Below are 24,178 nucleotides of genomic sequence, written 5' to 3'. Positions count from 1 at the left end.
TTGCTTTATGTTCAGGAGCAGAAAAACAATGTCTTTGGTTATGGGGTGGCAATGATCTAAGATACCATCTCTGTACAATTTTATAGCCTCTAATTTATTGTTCTCCAAATAGGCCTGGGTTCTGAGCATGCATTTAGTAGCTTTGAAAATCACAATATTCCAAATGCTCATAGCAGCATCTGAGTAATTGCTTTTCCCTCTCAGAATGCACAGGCTGTATGTTAAAATACTAGAGTGGAAATGTGCTTTTTAAAAACTCTCCAATTTAGCAGAAATGAGTTTTTTCTTTTTCAACAGGCAGCAGAGTTAGACATTCCCAGAAGAGTGTATCTGTTCTTGTTCTTGAGCTTTAGAAGTAGAATCCTTAAGGGAGGGAATGCTACAGTCAAGTTTCTCACCCCAAGAGACCAAATGCTGCCTTTTCTTCTGCATTTTCCTCCAAGGTTTTACAGCACCAGCTGCTCTCTCAGTTTTCATTGCCACACTTGCTAACGATAAGTAGTTTAACTAAAGCAATGAATCATTCATGATGTTTTTTAGAAAGCCCATAGTTATTACATGAACTTCTGATGTATTAATTTTGAAGTTGCTTCTTCTACTGCAAGTATTAATTTGAAAGAACTACAATTAAATCAGGACATGGACACAGCCTGCTTTCTTTGTTTCTTAAAGAAAAATACAGGTTTCTTATTTGAACTCCAATCTGGTCATTTACTATAATATGAAATATACTCTGATGCAGGAGAAAGGACCCTGGTACTTGCAACAGTATGGTACAATGGAAGTAAATTTAAGTAATGGCATAAAATACAAGCTACATATGTAATGGCACACTAAAGTGTATTATATGTTCAGCCACTAGTTGGTGATGCATATAACACCTTATTTAAGCTATCCTCAGCCATAGGGGGCAGAATGTTAAAAGATCTTATACTGAACACATCTTGGCATTGCCTTCAAAAAGCTAAAAAGTTATTTCAACAGCTCAAGTACTACAATGTGAACAAATTCACTATGATCAGTGCAGATGCAATGGCCTAGGTGGTGTATTATTGAAAAACATGGATCTGTGTGGAAGCCAGTTGCATTTTACTCTTGCACACTCACTGAAGCAGAAAAAATGCACAGATTGAAAAGGAGTGCCTGGCAAGCACATGGGCATGTGAGAACTTTTACAGATATCTGCGTGGATTGGATTTATTTATACTGATAACAGACTATAAACCACTTGTAACACTCATCAATGGAAAAGGCCTGGATCAAGCAACGTTGAGATGCCAGCATCTATTGATAAGGTTAATGCAATTTAACCCAATTGCTAAATATATTCCTGGGAAATATCTGGTAGTAGCAGCCACTCTGTCACGGAGCCCAGCATTGCAGTCAATTACCCATATTCTCAAAGATGACATAGGCGTATGTGGATGCTGTGGACGTGTACAGACAAGTGTCAGAAAATAGACTATACCTGCAACCTGGCACAAGAACCTAAACGACACAATGAAAGTGACAAGAGACTACTTTGAGCTACATGAACAATTAAGTGAGTCAAAGGGACTCATGATTAAAGGCAACCGCATTGTGAAGCCAAACAAAATGAGAGGAGAAATCCTAAACCTCATCCATAAAGGATATCCAGGAATAACTAAATGCCACGAGCAGTCAGCATGGTGGCCTGGCTTGGCATCAGCAAGGACATAAAGAATGAAGTATCTGCATGTAATCATTGTAGAACTAGCAGACCAACACAACACAACACAAAAAACCTTGAACAACACCTCTACCAGATAGACCTTGGAAGAGACTAGCTACAGATTTATGCACATTCAGAGACATTACCTGGTCATCATGAACTGTTTTTTCCAGGCATATAGAAATAATGTAATTGGAAAGACGTAACCTGTCTCGGTGTGAGCATGAAACCAAAGTGCACTTTTACTCATTTCGGTATTCAGAACAATAAATTGTGATGGACAATGCACCACAATTAACGGCAACAGAATTTAAGTCCTTCAGAATGAATTCTGATTTTGATCATATTACTTGCATCCCACATACCCACAAGTGAAGGGAGAGGCTGAGAGAGCTGGACAGACAGCCAAGAAAATCTTATAGCAGGAAGATCCATTCCTTTCTCTTCTGAGCTACAGATCAACCCCAGCAGTGGCTACTGAATATAGTTCAGCAAAACTCCTGATGGAAATACCACTCAAATTCCTTTCCCAAATTGGAACAGTAGTTCTATCTCCAAAGTGGCTAGGCATGACGAGATTAGCCAAATCAGATAAAAAGCTAAAAGAGCTTATGAACACTGTTTTATAACAGATGTCACACAATTAAAGAACAGATGGGTCTAGAACCTTGTGACCATGTTAATATCAAACGGATGGAGAAAAAAACGGACAACTCCAACTGTCATGGCGGGGGGGGAGGGAGGGGAGATAGTGCCAAGATCATATGTGATCAAGACTGATAGTGAAGAGTTCAACAGAGAACAGTCATTTGTCTCTTTGTTGAATAGGAGCTTAAGTGGTGTTCTTGTGGGGGTTTTTGTGTGTTTTTGTTTTTTTTTTTTGTTTTTTTAAATAGGCACCTAAAATTTAGATGCTCTGATGTTCAGTGCTGCAACTCTTAAGCCCCTTTGTGGATCTGGCCTAGGCTAGGATGTACTATTCCGCAAGCACATTGACATTTCTTATTTCACGTGGTGTTGGGAAACAAATTAAATAAAAATTTAAACCACGTGTTGGTAGGAGACAGGTGCTGTACTACTCCTTGTATCAGGACTGCAACTGCCAGAAAGAGCGTGTGTGAGAACCTGACTTAGCACATTGACACCATGAATAATTAGTACCCAAGGAAAGGGCAAATGGGAGTTCAGCTGCAGGGCTCAAATGAGTAACCAACGGCCCACAGACCTTACTGATGAGCTATATCCACAGAGCAGCAAACAGTAAGAAAACATGGTCAGAGTGTGTTTCCTACCTTGTCCAAGAAAAGGGAAGTATGATACTTACTTAGTCCTATGTGGTATCAATTCACTCAAGGCAAATTGTATTTGTTCTAAGGTGTTCTGGATGCCATTTCTTTTTAAAAGGCAAATATCCCCCTTAACTGAAAAACTAAAAATAATGACAATAGAATCCACTTTTAAAAAACAGTCATGAATACACTGGATAAAGCCTAGAATCCCCCAGGTTTCTGGAAGCTTAAGACGGCCCCACTAAATCATAGCCAATGAGGCTTTGCCTCAGTGAGACTGAATTGCTAGCTACACCCTTCTATATCCTGTCAGATGGCTGTCATTCCAAATAGAGCTGGATTTCATTATTCCTATTCACTGAATATTCTAAAGCAATAGATTCAGTTTTCTGCTCTATTTATCAGTTAAGATGTACTGGACCAAGATAAAAAGTTGGCAAAAGAATATTAATTGAAGATGGATTTTTGAAAATAAAAGGATTTCAAAGAACTAATCCAACATGCTTTAAGCTCCAGTGGGAAAAGGTCTTCCTTTGAGTGGTATGATCAGGAATGAACGGACACTAAGACCTATGTGCTCATTGTAATAAAAGTGTGACTCTCAGTAGCGCTGGTAAAGAATACAGAACTTCTAAGGCCTAGGCCCAGTCATCTGATCCAGATCAAGTTTGCAAAGGATCACATTCCAGCATCTACCCACCCCAGTTATTCTTATATATTCACTTCAGTGGGGGGGGGGGTCTTTTTATAGTAACACCTCAAAATGCAAGTTGGTATTGCCAATTTTTGTCTATTGGGCCAGATTAAACACTGGTGTAGTTCCACCGAAATAAATGAGGTTAATCACTCTGGTAATAAATCTGGGCCATTTCAAGTTTAGAAATTACACCTGGAACTTTCTTGCTTGACAATTTCAACATAGGTGGAAGAATTAAATACTGCTCCCCCCCACCCACCCCCCACACACATTCCCTCCAGAAAGCAGCCAAACCATATGTATCTTTTTTTTTAAATTTTCTTTTTAAGTGAAAGGGGCTGACATTCCAGAAATGTTTCATCATTTCCCTTTACACTGTAGTTATGCAGATGAGGAAGGAAATACCACTCTACCAAATCTGAGACCAGTGGTCAAAAGAAGATTCCTGGCCTAAGGATTCTTCCCATCTTTTAATGTAATTTATTATTAAGAAGTTACAGTAGCACCCAAAGGTGACACTTCAGATCAGAGCCTCATTATGCTAAATGCTGTATAATACATATACCCTGAACCTCCACCTGGATCAGCATAGGCACATCTCTGGGCCTCATTGAAGTCCATAGGAATACTCAATATGCCTAAAATTAATCATGTGCCTAAATCTCTGCCGAGTCAGTGGCTTATTTTCAGCCTTCTTAAACAGCAATAGGGGTCAAGTTCAGAGGAGCAGTTTGGGCTCAGTTTTGTGGAACTCTGATTCGTATGTGCAATGTTTACTCACATGAGCAGTCTCACTGACTGCAATGGGACAACTTTTGTCAAGAAGAGTGGCCATATCAGGCCCTTAAACCTGACTGGATGGGAAAATGAGACTTAGGGCTGTGCACCGTGGCCAGTCTTCAAATGTGTTTCCATTTCTATGTCCCATAAATTGGATTGAAGGGTTCAAAAAAGAACTAGATAAATTCATAGACAATAGGTCCATCAATGGCTATTAGCCAGGATGGGCAGGGATGGTGTCCCTGGCCTCCGTTTGCCAGAAGCTGGGAATGGGCGACGGGGTGGATCACTTGATTGCCCGTTCTGTTCGTTCCCTCTGGGGCACCTGGCATTGGCCACTGTCAGAAGACAGGATACTGGGCTAGATGGACCTTTGGTCTGACCCAGTATGGCTGTTCTTATATTTCAGTAAGAGCATGAATATCACAAGTATTACCAAATCTAAGAATTCAAAAATCCTGCTGGAGGCCCCAAAAACCATGAGGTTTTTTCAAAAAATACATTTTTAATTCTTTTTATTGCCTTCTGTTTTCTGAGCATTTAGGGTGCACTTGGGTCATAGTCAAGTTTTTATTTTATTTTATTTTTTTTTTAAAGCAAGTTTCTAGCCCTCATGACTGCAGGAAAAAAACAAAACAAAAAACCTCAGAATATGACCCAAGTGAAAACGGAAGGCAAATAAAATTGAAAAGATGAGCTAGCATAGGCCCTCGAGGGGAAAAAACACAAAATATTGTGAGACTTATGAAAAATCATGTGAGTTGGCAACACTAATAGTAGCCACCCACATGACTACTCAACTTCTACAAATATAAAATAAATCTCCCTCTCTCTCTATGGATGGAAGGGAGGACACTTTTGTAGCTCCCAGAGCCTTCCTTGCATATAATGGTCTACCACAGCCTAAAGACTTCCTGGTGGTCTAACGGGAGTATGAAAGCTGGGCTGGAAGAGGCAATATTCTCCTGCTGCCTTTGAAGTCACTGATAGACATGTAGGAGAGGCACTCAGGAGGCTTTTAACATAGATTTTAAATCTACTTACAGCCAACCAGCAAAGAGATTTAAAGGCTATTTTTAAAATCAACTCTTCTTCCTCCCCCGCCCCCCCTTTCCATGGAGGGCTGCTTCAGACCTAGTGACATGCGCTTAGGGAAGCCAGCTGTTTAGGACTGAATCTGAAACCATGGGCCAAACTCTGCTCCTATGCCATGCCACTGAAGTGGATGCCCTGCTTGAGGGCACAGTTTGGCCTTAAAAGTGCAGGTTTCAGCTGCCTCAGGGGCTTTATGTTCCTCACTGCCTAGAACCTCTGTCCTCTTATTTATTTTAGTGTTAAATGTTGACATTTACAGGGTTTATCCCATGCTCAAAGGGCCTGAGGACACCTGGCAATCATTAATTCCAGTTGGTCCTGCAGGTGCTTAGTGCTTCTGAAAATCATGCTCTCAGAGATTTACAATTATTTAAACAAACTTTCAAATCAAAATTTAAATTGATGGTGTTTTAAACGCAACCCCCACCACTATGAATAGTAGGAAAAAATAGGAGTAGTTCTCCCCTCTTTTCCTTCCCTCTTTTATCTTTTTGGTGTATGATGTAGCCAAGTAAGTTCCATTCCAGCCTGTGCATTTGATACCCAGGTACTGATGTTACAACACAGTGAATTTTTTTAAGTCATTTTATGAGGCTTCCGCCCCCTCCCCCCTTTTTTTCCCCTGCCCTAGTTTATAAAGCTTAATGTTCTCTTTCCCAGAAGAAATAATTCACATAGACAAAAATAAAAGATCAAGGCGATACTCCTTTTTGGATGGGAAAGAGCTTCCTCCCTATTCTTAAATACAAAAGGCTCCCCTAACTGACACAGGGACAGTGAATTAATATGGCAGATTAGAGTTTACCAACTGTGTAAGGCAGGCAGTTTTCCACCTCCTGTTTGCATGTTGGGCACCAAGATTAACAGTAGGAGATTGTCCATCTCTGACGACAGCCTGATAATTATGCACAACACACTGTTTCCCTCCGGCCAGGATTAAAAACAACTACAATCTCTCAGGAATGCTCCTGGATGAAAGTGAACATGTCAAGATAGATGAATGGGCAAATTTTCTCAAGTCATTTATCAGCCTGGCCATTCCTTCTGATTAGAAGAACTGTTGAATATAATTTTCCATGTAGAGGATAACATATGTACAGTTCACAGAAACAAGAAAAGATTGCTACAATTTCCATAACAAATGCAAAAAGAGTAGGAGAGATTAGAGTTCCCTACTGCTTCAGAGAAAGTGGTCTTCTATATTATCTTGTCCACCTTGGGCAAGTAGCAGTGACATTGTGTTGTAGGTGAAGCAACAGTGAAAACAAACCGTTTGTCCCAAGAAAGGTGTGACAGGATATACCAGACCTGAGGCCCCCTGCTGGAATCCTTATGGCCTTGCCAGACCCTGCCCCCAAAAAGGGCAATGGAGAGGATCCTCCAAGCTGCTTAGAGTGGCTGTGTGGGACACAGCCAATCAGGGCCCAGCAGCCTAGTATAAGAAGAGGGAGTTCAGTTCCTTGCTAGAGCTGTAGGAGTGTGGCTCTCTGATGCAGCTACAGAACCCCAGACAGGGCAGTGCTGCCAGAAGCCAGAAAAAGTGAGAAGGAGCCCTGAGTTGGTTGCTGGGACTCCATTAGGACAAGGCCCTGAGGTAATAGTGAAGATGGCTTGTGGGCTATGGCGAAGTGGCCCAGGGAATTAGAGAAGCCATGCGACATAGTTAAAGGGACACAGCAGATGGCTATGATCCATAGGCGCCGACTCTGTGGGTGCTTCAGGGCTGGAGCACCCTCGGGGAAAAAACTGGTGGGTGCTCTACACCCACTGACAGCTCCCCACCCTGTCCCCCCCACCCCAGCTCACCTCTGCTCCGCCTCTTCCCCTGAGCATGCCACGTTCCCACTTCTCCTTCTAGCTCCCAGCGCTTGCTGCCACAAAACAGCTGTTTTGCGGCGGCAAGCGCTGCGAGGGAGCGGTGAAGGTTGCGTGCTTGGAGAAGAGGCAGGGGAGGGGATTTGGGGAAGAAGTCCAATAGGGGCAGGGAAGGGGCAGAGTTGGGGCGGGGACTTTGGGGAAGGAGGTGGAATGGGGGCGGGACAGGGGTGGAATCAGGGCAGGGCCAGGGGTGGGGCTGGGGGCGAAACCCACCGGCCCCAGGAAAAGTTGGTGCTTATGCTATAATCTACAGGGTCCCTGTGCTGAGACTTGGAGTAGTGGGTGGGCCTGGGTCCCCCCCCAGTAGCCACTGGGGGGGAAGTGGCCTGGACATTGAGGCACCCCAGAGGGGGAACTGAACTACAGTGGCCCAGCTGGAGAGCTGTAGCCAGGAAGCCCCAAGAGGGTGAAAACATTGTCCCTGCTCTGGGATAGAGTACTGCCCCAAGGCTCCCTCCTTGGAGACAATTGGAGAGAGAGTGCAGGTGCATGCACTTGGCCAAGGGGACGCTCACGAGAGGAGCATTCACCCTGTAACAGGGTGCATCATAAATGATTGATTGCCCTGGAGATTGAAAGCAAAATATAACTGTCATATGCACTGTGGCTGAAGAAAGGTGGGTTTTTTTTGTTGTGTCCCAGCAGGAGAGGAATTGGATGGCTGGATACAAAGACAAGTCATAAATAAAGGATAATCCAGTATCCTACCAAATACATAAAGAAACATGATATAAGGGCATCAAATGATTTTAGGATAAAAAATCATTTAGGCATTGTTCTGGGTCACCATCCATGTTGGACAAAATCATACATTATCATAATATATTCATTCTATAGCTAATCATTCTATCTATTAATCCTGGCATTGTGGCGCACACTGTGGGGAAGAGTAGTGTGATTGCACACTGGACCCTAAAGTAGCTAATATTGGCCTTGTTCAGAAAAGAGTTTATATTTAGAGCTGGCTGAAAAATGGGGAAAATTTTCATAAACTCTTGTGGAAAAATTCATCACTTTTTTTGTTCCAAATTTTCAGAATTTGGAACTTTTTTTACCAGCTCTAATAATATGTAATTTGAATAATGTAGTAATAACACAGATGTGGATCCATGATGCTGCTGCTCTAAGAAGCACAGCCCAGCCCTTGCATCTCAGTGGGAGGGTGGATAGGGTGGCTTCAAGCATCCTGCCTATCCTAGGCTGCTCTGGGGACTGAAGAGGCCGCTGGTATCATCAGAAAGCCATGGAGGCCTGTCTGAGTTACAGTAACCTCCCCAGGCTGTGCTATAAGCTGTAGTGCTGCCTGGACTATCCTCAGCATTGCAATCTGTCCTGAGACACAGCTTCAACCCTGTCCCCAGCATGCCAAGATTTGCAAGGTGGTTCTTGGAAAGCAGCCTTATGACTTTCTTCCACACTGCCTGTGCCTGGGAGATTCTCCCCCAGCAGGAAACAAATCTTTTAAGGCCCCTTCAGACCACTCAGGCCCTCCTACCCAGCATACAGGGCAGACATGGGGGTGAGGATCTCACCCCCTGTGTTCTCATGGGTAGTAAGGGCACTACGCTGTCTCAGACATTCATATTTTCATGTGTAGCCACATTTAATCTAAGGGAATCACCTAAAAATAAATTATATTTTTTAAAAAACCCTGATCTGTTAACAAGAGCACCCCACCAATTAAACATATAAGTAAAAAACCATTCTAAATAGAATGTAAGTAGAAATGATTACACTAAGTACTACACTGAAGCAGTAATGCCCTCTCTAGAGTATAATTAATAACTCTATAGAGAAGCCAAGGTTCTTACTTGCCAAACTGGTCTGTAATCCCTGATAATGTCCCCTCTAGAGTGGTTACTAAGCGATTTGTCCAATGCAGTGTTTGTAAAGCCCTATGAAATCCTGTGTATCTGAATGGTGCCATAAAAATAGCTTTTATTAAAATGAGACATCAAATTTAAATAAGCTTTCATTTAAAAATGTGCACAAATATTTTACTTTTGACTTAAGTCTACTGGAAGGCCAGTCACTGTGACTTCTGGAATTTATACACGGGGGAATTTATTAATAATATACAGGGGAAAGGTCTTTGGTGGTAAGAAACCTGTCACGCTTGTACCATAAAGTGACCTGATTTTATCAGAATTTAAAATCAGGTCATCTGTTATATAGTAGGAGGGATGGGAAAAGGGGTGATGCTTCACAGCTTTATAAATAAATTAAAAGCGTTAATCATAGCCCTGTTAATACACTCCCATTATTAAGATAAAATTGTTTGACAATTTTTCTTTCACACTTAAAATTAATCAAATACAGTCTTGCTAATCCCAAGCATTCAAAAATCCTGACTTAAAAAAAAAAGTTTTAATTTGCCTTCTGGTGTTTTGAGCCTTTATGGTTCACATTTTCAAGCTTTTTCTTGTTTCACTGAGAGGTAAGTGGAATGTCTCACATAGTCACATGACTCCAGAAGTTGGGGCTTCAAAAAACCACCAAATATTGTGAGCCTTGTGATAAAATTGTAAGTTGGCAACTTTGCAATAACAAATATAGCATCAAATTTAGTTATTTTTAAAAATTTAACCTACAATTCAAGTTAATAATCCTAAAATACAAAATTATCCGTTTCTTACCATTTATTTTCTTTTCCATTTCCCAAGTAAAGTGGCGTCTTTCTCCCGCTCTGGCCCCAACAGGGAGAAAAGTGTTTCTGCTCCCACACTCCACAGTGGGAAACACTGTTCCCTATAATTACCACCTCCACTCACATCCTAGGTTAGTGCTGTAAGTGGCTGGGCCCAGGTCCTGCTGGCCTGGCTGATGCCAGTGCTGCTCCCGGTGCCCGGGAAATGCTGCTGCAGCTGCCTGCCCATAAGGACAAGGAGAATGGCTTCCCGGATGCCTGCAGGGTTGCTCTCTGCTGGGAAAGATGAGCGAGGGTCACTCCTGAGCGTAAACTGGGACACTATAAGGACTTGATCCTGCAGCAACTTTTGTAGGTTTGGAGCCCTCTAGCCATTCAAAGCCCTACTGAAGCCATGATGCAGGATTGGAGCATTAGGTGTCTACTTTAAGCCTCCAAATTTCCAGCATAGATTTGAAAAATGAGCCTGTTCTGGAGAAAATGGAGCAGCTGGTCACTCTTGTAGTGTTTTTTGTTTTGGTTTGGTTTTTAATCTGATAAATTCTTTTGAGCACTTTTTAGTTAATAGCTGTACAGATTATTCCTCTACCTGAGGATACCCCTTTTTTAATGATTCTACCCTTTATGTTCTGGGAAATACAAAACTAAATCTTACTTCCCACTTGTGTGTTTTATTTCAGTTGCCGTTTTGACTTGGAGTTTTGGATTTCAGCTCTATTTAAGTGATGAGTTTATATAAAGGGCTTTCTGATTAAAGCCAGACTTCTTTTAATCAGAGCAGACCACATGTTTGTAAGTCATTGATGTTAATAGCTGCCCTTGGGCAGTCATCATATAGAACTCTTGTAACAATCAACAGTCTTATGGGAATTCAGAGTGCTCAGCTCCTTGCAGGATCAGAATTTAAGGGATATATATTTAAATAATCCTGGACACAGGGTGGACCTTCATAAATTACCTGTATAATTGGATCAAATGGGAATGCTATGTTCTTGATTCTTGGACATTGTATAGATAGGGTGACCAGATAGCAAGTGTGAAAAATCAGGACAGGGGGTGGGGGGAAATAGGCCCCTATAAAGTTGGAACACCTGGTTACTCTATGTGGAGATTATTTTCTGGTCACTTGGTTTATGGTAGCTAATTCTTGTGGGGTTTTTTTTTTTGTTCACTAAACATCTTTCCATTTTAAGCTTTGTTCACACACAAACTTGCACCAGTTTAATTAAACCAGTGCAAACCTCTGTCTGGATGCTCTGGCTTCCTTTTGACAGTGGTTTATTTTGGTTTTTCTCTGTTCCTAATCAATTTAAACTAAACTGAAATAAGTGTCCACATAGCCTTTTAGACCATAGCCTTTTAAATGACACCTTAAATTAAGCCAGTGCAACTCTGAATTGGACAAGCCCTTATTCAACCCTATTTTGTGATCTTTGGCCAGATTCATCTCTCAAATAAATCCACTGACAGCAATGGGGCTCACAAAATAAGGATTGAGCCCAAAGGGCCTAATTCTGATTAATATTAAGTAACCTTTCTCTGGCAGTATAAAGGTGTCTTAAAATGTATATAAATTATGCTTGCAATCACTGTAAGACTCCTTTATATTGGCAGACTTGTATAAAGAGGCCTTCATGTAAATGAGAATCAGGCCCTATGTATTCACTGAAACATGAGATCAGTCTTATATGGAGGTCATGATTTATAATGTAAAACTATTATCAGATTGAAAAGATGGCAAATCGTCTCCAATGGGATGGCAAAACCTTAATGCCGAAACATATATAGGGTGATAGTGGAGAGCAAATTGGACACATTTTGCATTGTGCTATAGGAGAAGAAAAGGCCAATGCAATGTCATGATCTATGTGTGTATGGAGAGGAATCGCTTCATGGGACGTGTGTAGAGGAATATTAAATCAGGGGACAGAGGTTATACTTCACTTCTATAAAGCTCTTGTGCGGCTGCACCTGGAATATTGCATTCACTTCTGGCCACCTGAGTATCAGAAAGACATTGACAAAGTGGAGGGAGTTGAGAGCAGAGTAACACAAATGATTAGGAGGCTGAGGGAATGACTTATGAGGAAAGATCATCTTAGTTAAGTGACTTAAGGGGAAAACATAAGTCTACAAGTCGTTAAAGAGTGTAAACATCAAGGATGGAGTGGCAATACTGAATATAATCAAGAGGGTAGTGGAAGGCTAAAAAGAGGGGAAATGGGAGTTTGGGGGGGAATCTGGTATGAACATCAGAAGAAAGTTTTCTGTCAGTAAGATCTAGTCATCTTGGATTTACTTGTAGACTCTAAGGCTAGAAGGGAACATTGTGATCATCTAGTCTGACCTCCTGCACTTTGCACGCCACAGGACCTCACCCACCTACTCCTATAATAGACCCCTAACCTCTAGCTGAGTTACTGAAGTCCTCAAATAATGATTTAAAGCTTCCAGTTACAGAGAATCCACCATTTACGCTACTTTAAACCTGCTGCAGGGGGAGGTGAAAACCCGCCAGGGTCTCTGCCAATCTGACCCTTCTCAAAAATGGCAATTCGTTAGACCCTGAGCATGTGGGTATGACCCACCAGCAAGATACTACAGAGAATTCTTTCCCAGGTAAGTCAGAGCCCTCCCCGTCTAGTGTCCCATCACCGGTCATGAGAGAGATTTGCTACTAGCAGTTGCAGATCTGTTACATATCATTGTAGGCAGTCTTGTTATACCATACCATCCATAAATTTATCAAGCTCGTTCTTGAAGTCAGTTAGGTTTTTTAGCCCCCACAACTCCCTTTGAAAGGCTGTTCCAGAACTTCACTCCTTTGATGGCTAGAAACCTTCATCTAATTTCAAGCCTGAACTTGCTGATGGCCAGTTTATATCCATTTGTTCTTGTACCCACATTGGCGCTTAACTTAAATAACTCCTCTCCTTCCCTGGTATTTATCCCTCTGATGTATTTATAGAGCACAATCATGTCACTCCTCAACCTCCTTTATTTTAGGCTAAACAAGACAAGCTCTTGAAGTCTCCTCTCATAAGGTAGGTTTTCCATTCCTTGGATCATCCTAGTAGCCCTTCTCTGCACCTGTTCCAGTTTGAATTCATCTTAAACAGGGGAGACCAGAATTGCACTCAGTATTCCAGATGAGGTCTCACCAGTGCCTTGTATATGGTACTAATACTTCCCTATCTCTAGGGGAAATACCTCACCTGAGAATTGAGTAATGCATGGCAAGAGACCATTTTGTAAACAATGTCCTAACTTCTGTGTTCAGCTAAACTATCTCAGTTAATGGGCCTGCACTGGTGTAAAAGAATTGGGTCTAATGTTTCAGCTCTATTCTTGACTGCCACCAAAAGGGGAACACTACTATCTAGTTTCAGAGTAGCAGCCGTGTTAGTCTGTATCCACAAAAAGAAAAGGAGGACTTGTGGCACCTAACAAATGTATTTGAGCATAAGCATTCATGAGCTACAGCTCACTTCATTGGATGCAAATTCTAATGATGCTATTGAACCCATGACTAGTCCTCCTTTCAGTGAATATAGAAGATTTCACACTACACTTGAATTCTGAGTCAAGCTATTCCATCACTGAAAACTTCCCTTCACAGAAGCAACTGTCAGAATAAATCTTTTCTTTTTGCATGAAACATCCTCTGGCATAAAAATTCCAGACATCAATTGCATAAGCATGCATGTAAGCTCTCTTTTATTAATCAACTCCAGGTACCTAAAAACTGGGTTACTCCGTTCCTGAGCTGCAGAAAGACCACAGCTACTCTCAGTGCTATGAAAGCAGCAGAAAGTCATGGGCTGAGTTAGGCAGGAATCAAAAACCATCTCCAGCAGCATCCTGCTGCTCCCAGAAGTATTGCTTTTTGCAGTCTATAGTTTTAGAAATAACCAAAAATAAACCCTAACACTAATAGTAACCAATGTGACAATGGCAAGTTACAAAATGAAGCGGTACGTGTTTCCAAACAATCCTGTGTTTATATGTATAATCAAACATAATGAAATTACATCTACTACATTTTTTTGCTAGACTGTCATCCAATGCCTTTTAACATGCAAGACGATTTCAAGTATGGTGTAATCCGTATTGTTATAATTTAAATACACTGGGACTGATTCTCAGTAGTATAAATCAGCATAGTTCCATTGTCAATCGGTGGTATTAATAGAGCTAGGCCACTAATTGTCTAAATTGGAGTCTTTATATATAAATAGTGTGGTGTCAAGGAAGGAGGTGCCTAATTAGAGCTTTCCTTATAACCAATCAAGTCTGAAGATCTTGTCCATTACAGGAAGACCTATCAATCCATTCTAGGCCATGAAGTGGCATTGTAAATGACAGGTAACTTTATAGAAATATAGCTGAATTATCAGAATACAAGGGCAGAAGAAGGAAAAACTACAGTGTCAAGAGCGATATGGTGGGTAGTACTCTGACGGAGACCTTAACCCAACTTAGCCTACTTTTGAAAATGTTAAGTTATTTGGTGCCTCTATCTTTGAATTGAGGCACTGGGCCTCTGAAAATCAGGCTCCTGCATCGTGTTTTCCCCCCCCACAGCAGCCATCCTGGTGGGGAGCGGGATAGAGCCGCTCCCAGTCACTGCTCTGTGCAGCATAGCCAGCTGCCTGGGAGACAGCCTGGCTGGGGAGGGGTGGCAGCAGCAACCCGCTCAGTGCCTGAGCTCAGCTTCCAGGGACAGGGGCTGAGCTTGCCAGGAGGGGGGGGGGGGGGGGGTGTCTCTGGCTCACTTGGCCCTTGTCCCCAGAAGCTGAACCTTGGCAAGGAGGGGGCAGTCTTTCCATGATGTCCCAGGCAGCTGCTCCGCTGCACCACAAAACAGTATCCCAGGAGCCAGAAGAGGCTCTGGCCTTACTCCTTCCAACCCGTCTCTGGCCGCACCCCATATGCTCCCTGCCTGGGCCGGCTGCTGGGGGGGCACTTAACCCACATGCCCCGCTCAATGCGTTGCCTCTACTTTAAAGTGTTGGGCACCCAAAAATTTACACATCCCAAATCACTAGTCACTTTTGAAAACGTAGGACCTGTGTTTGATGTATAAGGTTTTGATAGTTTACAATGTCTGCTTCTGATATAGCTTTTCTTAGCAATCTTTTCTATACGAAAGGTTTGTGAAAAGGAAAGTGCATTCCAAAAAGGAATATTGTAATAGCCCAGAACACGCTAGTGTCACTGTTATCAGATATATTGCTTTGTAGTTCTAATGTAAAATACATTCTTATTTTTAAATACAAAATGCCCTTTTGAGGGGCAATATCATAGAATCATTGGACTGGAAGGGACCTCGAGAGGTCATCTAGTCCTGTCCTCTGCACTCATGGCAGGAGTATTATCTAGACCATCCCAGACAGGTGTTTATCTAACCTGAGCTGAAAAAATCTCCAAATGATGGACACTCCACAATCTCTCCCTGGGCAATTTATTTCAGTGCTTAACCACCCTGACAGGAAGTTTTTCCTAATGTCCAATCTAAACTGCCCATGCTGCAATTTGAGCCCATTGCTTCTTGTCCTCTTCTCAGAGGCTAAGGAGAATAATTTTATTCCTTCCTCCTTGTAACAACCTTTTATGTACTTGAAAACTGTTATCATGCTCCTGCTCAGCTTTCTCTGCTCCAGACTAAACAAACCCAAATTTTTCAATCTTCCATAGGTCTTGTTTTCTGGACCTTTAATCATTTTTGTTGCTCTTCTCTGGAATTTCTCCAATTTGTCCACATCTTTCCTGAAATGTGGTGCCCAGAACTGGACACAATAATCCAGTTGAGGCCTAATCAGCATGGACTAGAGCGAAGAATTACCTCTCATGTGTTACTTTCAACACTCCTGCTAATACATCCCAAAATGTTTGCTTTTTATTTATTTATTTTTTGTAACAGTGTCACTGTTCACTCATATTTAGCTTGTGATCACTGACCCCCAGATCCCTTTCTGCAGTACTCCTTCCTAGGCAGTCATTTCTCATTTTGTATGCATGTAACTGATTGTTCCTTCCCGCGTGGAGTACTTTGCATTTGTCCTTATTGAATTTCATCCTATTTACTTTAGACCATTTCTCCACTTTGTCCAGATCATTGGAAACTTTAATCCTATCCTCCCACAGCACTTGCAACCCCTTCCAGCTTGGTATCATCCACAAGCTTTTCATAAGTGTACTTTCTGTCATTATCTACATCGGGGTGGCGAACCTGTGGCTCCCGAGCCTCATGCGGCTCTTCAGAAGTTAATATGCGGCTCCTTGCCTAGGCACCGACTCTGGGGCTGGAGCTACAGGCACCAACTTTCCAATGTGCTGCGGTGGGGTGTAGGAGGTGCTCACTGCTCAACCCCTGACTCTGCCACAGGCTCTGCCCCTACTTCACCCTTTCCCCAAAGGCCCCTCTACTTCTTGTCCCCTTCCCTGAACTTGCCATGTCCTCTCTCTCCTCTCCCTCCCCCAAGAGCCTCCTGCATGCCACGGGAGGCATGGGGGAAGGAGGGGGAGGTGCTGATCAGCAGGGCTGCTGGCAGGTGGTGGGGAGCCGATGTGGGGCTGCTGACATATTACTGTGGCTCTTTGGTAATGTACAAAGGTAAATTCTGGCTCCTTCTCAGGCTCAGGTTGGCCACCCCTGATCTAAATCACTGATGAACATATCTAACTATCTTCGTACTAATCATTGTTTGCAGTGTTGTTGTAGCCATGCTGGTCCCAGGGTGGAAAGAGACAAGCTGGGTGAGGTAATATCTTTTATTGGACCAATTTCTGCTGGTAGAAGGGAGAAGCTTTTGAATTTACACAGAGCTCTTCAGGGGTGGAGAAGGAGGCTAGAGTGTCCAAGCTAAATACAAAGTGGGACAGATTGCTACGCATAAGGAGTTCACACACATTGTAGGAGACCACTAAAAATGAAGTGGGCAATTAACACCTCTGCAGTCAGAGGACAATGGAGGGATCCTCTACTGTAACAGGAATGTTTCCTTTGTTTCCTAAACAGGAGGATTTGTCTAGGAAGTATATGGCAAAAATACATGCAACATGCCAGTGCTGTGAAAAATGTTTAGCTGAGAGCTAATGTATTTGCTCAGAGGTCTGAGTGAACTTGTGCCTTGTTAAAGCAGCTCTTGTCTGAACTGATTACGCGTGACTCCTGCATATTAGTGAATGGGCAAAATTCAGTTTGTACATCAGAATAAGAGCAGAAGTAGTCCCATTAGCGTCAATGAGGTTACTCAGGGCTAGTTTACAGTGGCAAAGCTAAAGCTTTAACATGCCTCGGGTGGTCGCGGCGCAGCGCTGGGAGAGCTCTCCCAGCGTTCTTAAAAAAAACCCACCTCAACGAGGGGCGTAGCTCCCAGCGCTGGGGCACTGTCTACACTGGTGCTTTACAGCGCTGAAACTTGCTGCACTTGGGGTGTATTTTTTTCACACCTCTGAGCGAGAAAGTTGCAGCGCTGTAAAGCACCAGTGTAGACAAGCCCTTAGTGTCTGCACTGGAGTAAACTAGAGCAGAATTTGGCCCTATGTGCCCAGTACAGCATTACACCTCTCTTGAAAAGGCAAGTCACACATGAAGGTTTCTATTATTGTACCTTTTACAAACTGCAGTGGGGTGGACTGCTGAAGGGACACCACCCTACATCATTCCCAGAGGAAACTGACGTTCTCTAGCCCCAGAACAGATGCAGCACACGCACCAGAAGGGCTAGTTCCCTCATCTGCCCTGCTTATGTGACTTAGGCCATGTCTACACAAGCACTTTTGTTGGTATAACTTGCGGGGGGAAACCACCCCTGAGTGATGTAAGTTACCCTGACAAAGCACCAGTGTGGAAAGTGCTATGTTGGCTCCCACCGACCTAGCTACCACCAGTGGGTTTATTATGTCAAAAGAAGAGCTCTCTCCCGTCAGCATGGAACAGCTATGCAAGTAATCTTTGAGTGGAGCAGCTGCATCGGTAGAGCTGTGCTGCTGTAGGATCTCTAGTGCAGACATAGTCTTGATCTGGAAGGAGTAAGGCCAAGGGCTAACAATGGGGGCAAAAGGGTTCCGTCTCTTCAGTGCATGGCCCTTCTGCTAAGACTGCAAACCAGGGTGCTAATTAAACCAATCTGGGGGTGGTGACAAACTGTGATCTGGAAAACTGTCTACTTTGCTGAGAGGCAATTAAAGAGTTCATACTGTCTTGATACACCTGTAAGCAGTGACTCTTCTGTATCACTTCTAGGTTTCTCTATTTTAGCTACATAGGCCTCTCTGTGCTCCAGGCTTTTCCCTGCACCAAAGCATATTCACTAGGAATGGTTTGTATTTAAATGCAGTGACTTCTTAAAACACACAATTTTGCATGATGAATACATTGAAAAGAAATGACCAATATTATGCAAACTTTTGATTTTTGTAAGTATCATTCTCTTAAGAGACACTTGGCTAGCAAGACAACATAACTTTTTTTTTTTCAGCCTGCCAAACCATTCGAGAGACATACAATGATAGCAATGGATTAATGAACATCCTGGTGCAAAGCCTACCAGTCTCCAAGATGTACTGCCCCTAAGAAATTTAAAAACTATACCATGACATAGACAACTTATACTTACACCCACACGCTACATTTCCTGATCCATCCAGTGCATTATTATAGCACACACTGTTTTTAATAAAAAATGCTCTTGGCTTCTTGAAACAAATCTCAAGGTCGGTTAAAAGGGCAACTGAAGTAGTGTTACCATTTCTGTACTGTTAACCCCTATAGTACTACTTGGGTTTGGGCTATTGTTTGGGAAGAGAAAGATGTTGTACAAGTGCAGTGCTTTTCTCATAGTAATAGACAATATTGCCCATATTTGTAATGGGCCAGCTTTGCATTCACAAGCAAACTTTGCATGTATAGGTATTTGCATGCAATGTATAACCTAGATTTATATGAGCAAAGCAGCTAATTGTGTCCCTGGTTTGAACTGCAGGTGCACATATTCATCAGCAATGTTGCATGCAAACAAGTTCACATGCAAACTTAATACGTGCATAAAATGGAGGCCCTTTAAAAATTTGACTCTATGGTACTGTGGTCCTAAAATTCCACTTGACTTGAGGGGCTTGTCTATTAACTACAGGGAGCTCCTTTTTTAAATAAAAAGGGACAGCTGAATTGTTTTAAAGCTCCAGGGCTGGATGCGTTTCCAAAAGAGATCAGAAGTTTTCTAAAAAAGTTGAGATACAATATCCTGGAGGAAAAAATACTTACTGTAGAAAACCACTGAGGTATGTAGCTCAACTTTTATTAACTGCTTGTCACATATCAAGTGTCAACCAACCAGTTACATCATTTTATCTAACCAACCTTATTGAGAAGTTTTGGTATAGGTTATTGTAAACATTACCAAGGAGCAGGTTCACGATCTTCACTTTATAATATTCCTGTTCTCTGACTATCAGAGGAAAACCACATTTCCATCAGTAAATAAACTTGCATAAAGGGTGGAAATTATTAGCTATGGTAATCTGGCTAACCCAGTAGGAAAACAAATGAAAAAAGGTTAAATAAATTCTACCTAATCCCTGTCCCTCTACCCAAAAAGTTAATGGTGGTTGTAAATGGAAACAACCATACACAGTAGTTAGGACCTTTTTAATCAATTCCCCAAAGGGTTAAATATTGATTTTCATTATGATCTGAAAAATGGAGGCAAGTTTAAAACAGGACACAACTGTCTTTTTCTTCTGTTTCCCTACTGTCCATTTCCATGTCGATTTTAACTCCAGCTCCTACAGTTGCAGTGTTTTTAATGGGTCTATACTAGCGTAAGGGGACTGTTGCCCCCTAACATTCAGTGGGGGTGTTTTAGTTGCTAGCTCCCCATCCTAAAAGGGGGAAAGGTCGATGGGGAATCAGGACCCTGAGACTGACAGTCCCTAGGAGCAATAGGGAGAGGCCAATGCTCCAGGTCAGCCTGAATGACAGGGCGGGCAGGCTAATCAGGGAGTCAGGAGGCCAGGGAGGTCCTGTCCTCCCTGTGAGCTGGAATTGCCTGGATCAGACAGACTGGGGCTGAGCTAAGGAGAAAGCAGGGGCCCAAGCTCAGCTGGGGAGCTGAGCTGTGCCAGATCCAGAGGGACCAGAAAAGCAGCCCAGAGAGAGCAGACCCTGACCTGGGAGCAGAGCTGCAGCCCCAAAGCCAGAGCACAGCCCGGAGAGAGCAGACTTGACCTGGGAGGAGAGCTGCAGCAACCAGAGCCAGAGGGGCCAGAAAAGCAGCCCAGGAAGCAGGTCAGTGCTGGGAGCAGAGTCACAGAAGCAGCCTGCAGAGCAGACCTGTCCTGGGAGCAGAGCTGCAGCAACCAGAGCCCGAGGGGCCAGAGAAGCAGCCCCAGGGAGTTGGAGACAGAGCAGCAGAAGTGCTCAGGCAGAGTGGAGCTGGAGCTGGAGCTGGAACAGTCTGGAGCCGGGTGTCGAGAGTAGCTGGGGAGAGTGAGGGGGGACCCTGGGCATTGGGCCCAGCACAGGGAGATGCCTCAGCCAGGAGGCTCTGCAGGCCAGACTCGGAGGGGGATTGGTAACCCTGACAGGGCGGGGGCAAGGCTGGGAAGAAGGGCCCTGCCACTTAGAGTCTGAGAGCATGTGGCCACCACCAGAGCGAGTGTCCAACCCACAGAATCCCTGCAGCACAGCCAGGGCCTGAGAAGAAGGCCTGGGACTTACAAGGAACAGACTGAACTGCCCGGACATTCCAGAGACTCTGTTTGTGATGTTCCCTCCCACAGAGCAGGTTGATGTGTTTCCTTTAACCTTTCCCATGTTTCCTTACTCTTTAAAATTAATTGTTGATTAAATAACTTTAACTTGTATGTAATGGTCAGTGGGTCAGAGAAGTGCCTAGTGCAGAGAGAGTACCCCGGAGTGGGGACGCCCTAGCCCCTGTCCTAGGTGACCACAGCAGGGTTGGGGGGGTCAAGCCCTACAGGAATCCTGGGCCCAGTCTTGTTGGGGTTAGGAGGATTCTGCCAGAGAGGAGAGTGGAAGGGGAGTCCTCAAGGGCAGGGAGGCCTCTGGGTAAAGGAAGTGGGAGCGAGGACTCAGATCCTTTCGCTAGCCCACTTCACTGGGGAAGTGCAGAAGCCAGGAAAGTTCCCCACAATAGTGGGACTATTCCCCTGCTTACAGTAGGTTAAATCCTATTCACCACGATCACATCAGCTCTCTGTCTTCTTGACATCAATGCAGTATTCATTCCAGTACTTTGGTATCAGATAGGTGGATGTCTGAAAACAGATGAAATAGAAACCTATCATATTACAAGCTAGAGGTAAAACAACAAATACCTCACTTTCATACAATATCTTGCTGAGTGTAAGACTCACTTTTTTCTCATGCTGAAGAGAATAAACTACATTCTAAAATGTTATCAGCTGCCTGACTTAAAATGATGAATGCAGGGAAACTGAGAATTGTCCCAGGGGCTGAGAATTAGGACTCCCTGGTTCTATTCCAACTTCTGCACTGACTTTCTGCATGACCTTGGGAAAGCTACTGTATGTGCCTCAGTACAGTCATCTGCAAAAAGGAGATTAAAAATCAATGAAAAAAGAAAAGGAGTACTTGTGGCACCTTATACTGTGGAAATTGCAGAATATTATATACACAGACACCATGAAACAATACCTCCTCCCACCCCACTCTCCTGCTGGTAATAGCTTATCTAAAGTGATCATCGAGATGGGCCATTTTAGATCACTTTAGATAAGCTATTACCAGCAGGAGAGTGGGGTGGGAGGAGGTATTGTTTCATGGTGTCTGTGTATATAATAATGATATTCTGCAATTTCCACAGTATGCATCCGATGAAGTGAGCTGTAGCTCACGAAAGCTCATGCTCAAATAAATTGGTTAGTCTCTAAGGTGCCACAAGTACTCCTTTTCTTTTTGTGAATACAGACTAACACGGCTGTTACTCTGAAACCTAAAAATCAATGGCATGTCCAGCTCAGAACTTGGTGATACACTGTAGATTGCCCTACCTCAACACACATCCCTTAATTTAGAAACCCAAGATTTTGTGTAGGGGCTGACAGGCTGTTCTGTGACAATCTGCTGTTTTGTTCTAGAACCCCCTGGAATATAATCTCCTGCTCTATGCAGTCTGGGGCACTAGAGAAATTCCCTCAAATAGTTCCTTCAAATGATTAAAGTAAAAATTTTAATCCTGATAACTTTCTGTATGGGAAGTGCCCCTATTATTGGGGGTGGAGGGCACTCTTCAGCACATAGCTGCTGAGGGACTTGTTGTGGGTATAGTGCTTTGAGATCATTGCACAAATGGTGCAATGCACATGTGAATTGTAACTCATGTTTTCTCTGCCACTTACTGTTGGTGTAACAAGAAGCCATTGTTTCATTTTATTAAATAACAGTGATAATATCACACTCATGTGGGATTTGTAGCTCTCATGACCATGTGAAAGATCAGGTGCTTTTCCTGGCTGTACTGTACAGAGCATCCTCTAAACTTATTTATATAGAACATAGTGCTTTTTCAAGGGGGGAGTTCTTTAAGCATTGCAGAAGTAAAAGTTGTGAATTAAGGATGGAGTTACAGCTCTGTTCATCCTTAATTTTCTTGCTTTGGATTGTTAATCTCACAACTGACTTCCCTATAGTTTTCATGTCTCTCCTTTACTTGGACTGCTGATCCTTCAAACTTGATATTGAGTGACTGCGACTACTATAATTCTTCCCATAATAATGTCCCAGTAGCAAGGGAGGGAGACACTTGCTGAGGGACAATAAGTAGCTCATCCCATGGGACTCTCCGGCACCCATTGACCAGCTGGGGTAGTCAGGTGCTGATTGGCCAGTATTCCCCAGCTCCCAGGATTTAGCCCAGTGCAGGGGCCATGTGGAGCCTCTTTTGGCTCCGTTCCAGCAACCCACTTTGCCCACCTGAACTAGGAATGGGAATCCAGCCTGACAGGTCTGCGGGTCTAGCCAATTGATTGTTCAGGGTATCAGGAAGGAATTTTTTTCTTCCATGGGCCAATTGGCTGAGGACCATGGAGTTTTTTGCCTTCGTCCTCCTTGCCTGGATTAAGTAGGAATGCACATGGTACCTAACTAAGGTATTGGGGTGGTGGTGCTTACACATCACAACTCACAGCCAGTTTCCAGTGCAGTTATGAGAATAAAATGAATGATTCCCAGAGGTAAAAGTTGGGATTTTGGTGATGGGCCTTGGGTTCATTGGATAGGATCAGACGTTGTGGCCTTTGCGGGCTGAGGTCTCTATCCTGCTGCACCCTCTGTCCCCCTCACACCAGGAAGGATGCTAGGACTCAGAGAGCTGAGTCCTGGAGGGAAGGTTGAGGAGAGTCTACCCCACATTATGGGCTGTATATGGTAAGGAGCCCTGTAATCAACATAATGGCCACACTAGGTCAGACCAATGGTCCATCTAGACCAGTATCCTGTCTTACAGTGGTAGTCAATGCTAGGTGCTTCAGAGGGAATGTACGGACAATCAGCAAGTGATCTATCCTCTCATTCACTCCCAGCTTCTGGTAATCAGAGCCTAGGGAAACCCAGAGCATGGGGTTGCATCCCTGACTATCTTAGCTAATAGCCATTGATGGACCTATCCACCATGAACTTATCTAATTCTTTTTTGAACCCTCTTATAGTTTTGGCTTTTACAATATCCTCTGGCAGTGAATTCCATAGGCCGACTATGCATGGTGTGAAGTAGTCGTTCCTTAGGTTTGTTTTCAACCTGCTGCCTACTAATTTCATTGGGTGACCCCTGGTTCTTGTTATGCAAAGGAGTAAATAATGCTTCCTTGTACAGTTTCTCCATACAATATTCATGATTTTATAGACCTCTATCACATCATCCCTTAGTTGTCTCTTTTCCAAGCTGAAAAGTCCCAATCTTTTAAATCTTTCCTCATATGGAAGCTGTTCTGTATCCTTAATAATTTGTTTTCCTTCTCTGTACCTTTTCCATGTCTAATGTCTTTTTTGAGATGCAGTGACCAGAACTGCATGCAGCATTCAAGGTGTGAGCATTATATTTTTTGTCTTC

This window comes from Chelonia mydas, chromosome 2 (genome assembly GCF_015237465.2).
Source record: "Chelonia mydas isolate rCheMyd1 chromosome 2, rCheMyd1.pri.v2, whole genome shotgun sequence".
In the NCBI taxonomy this organism is placed as follows: domain Eukaryota; kingdom Metazoa; phylum Chordata; order Testudines; family Cheloniidae; genus Chelonia; species Chelonia mydas.
This window is presented reverse-complemented; position numbering follows the sequence as displayed.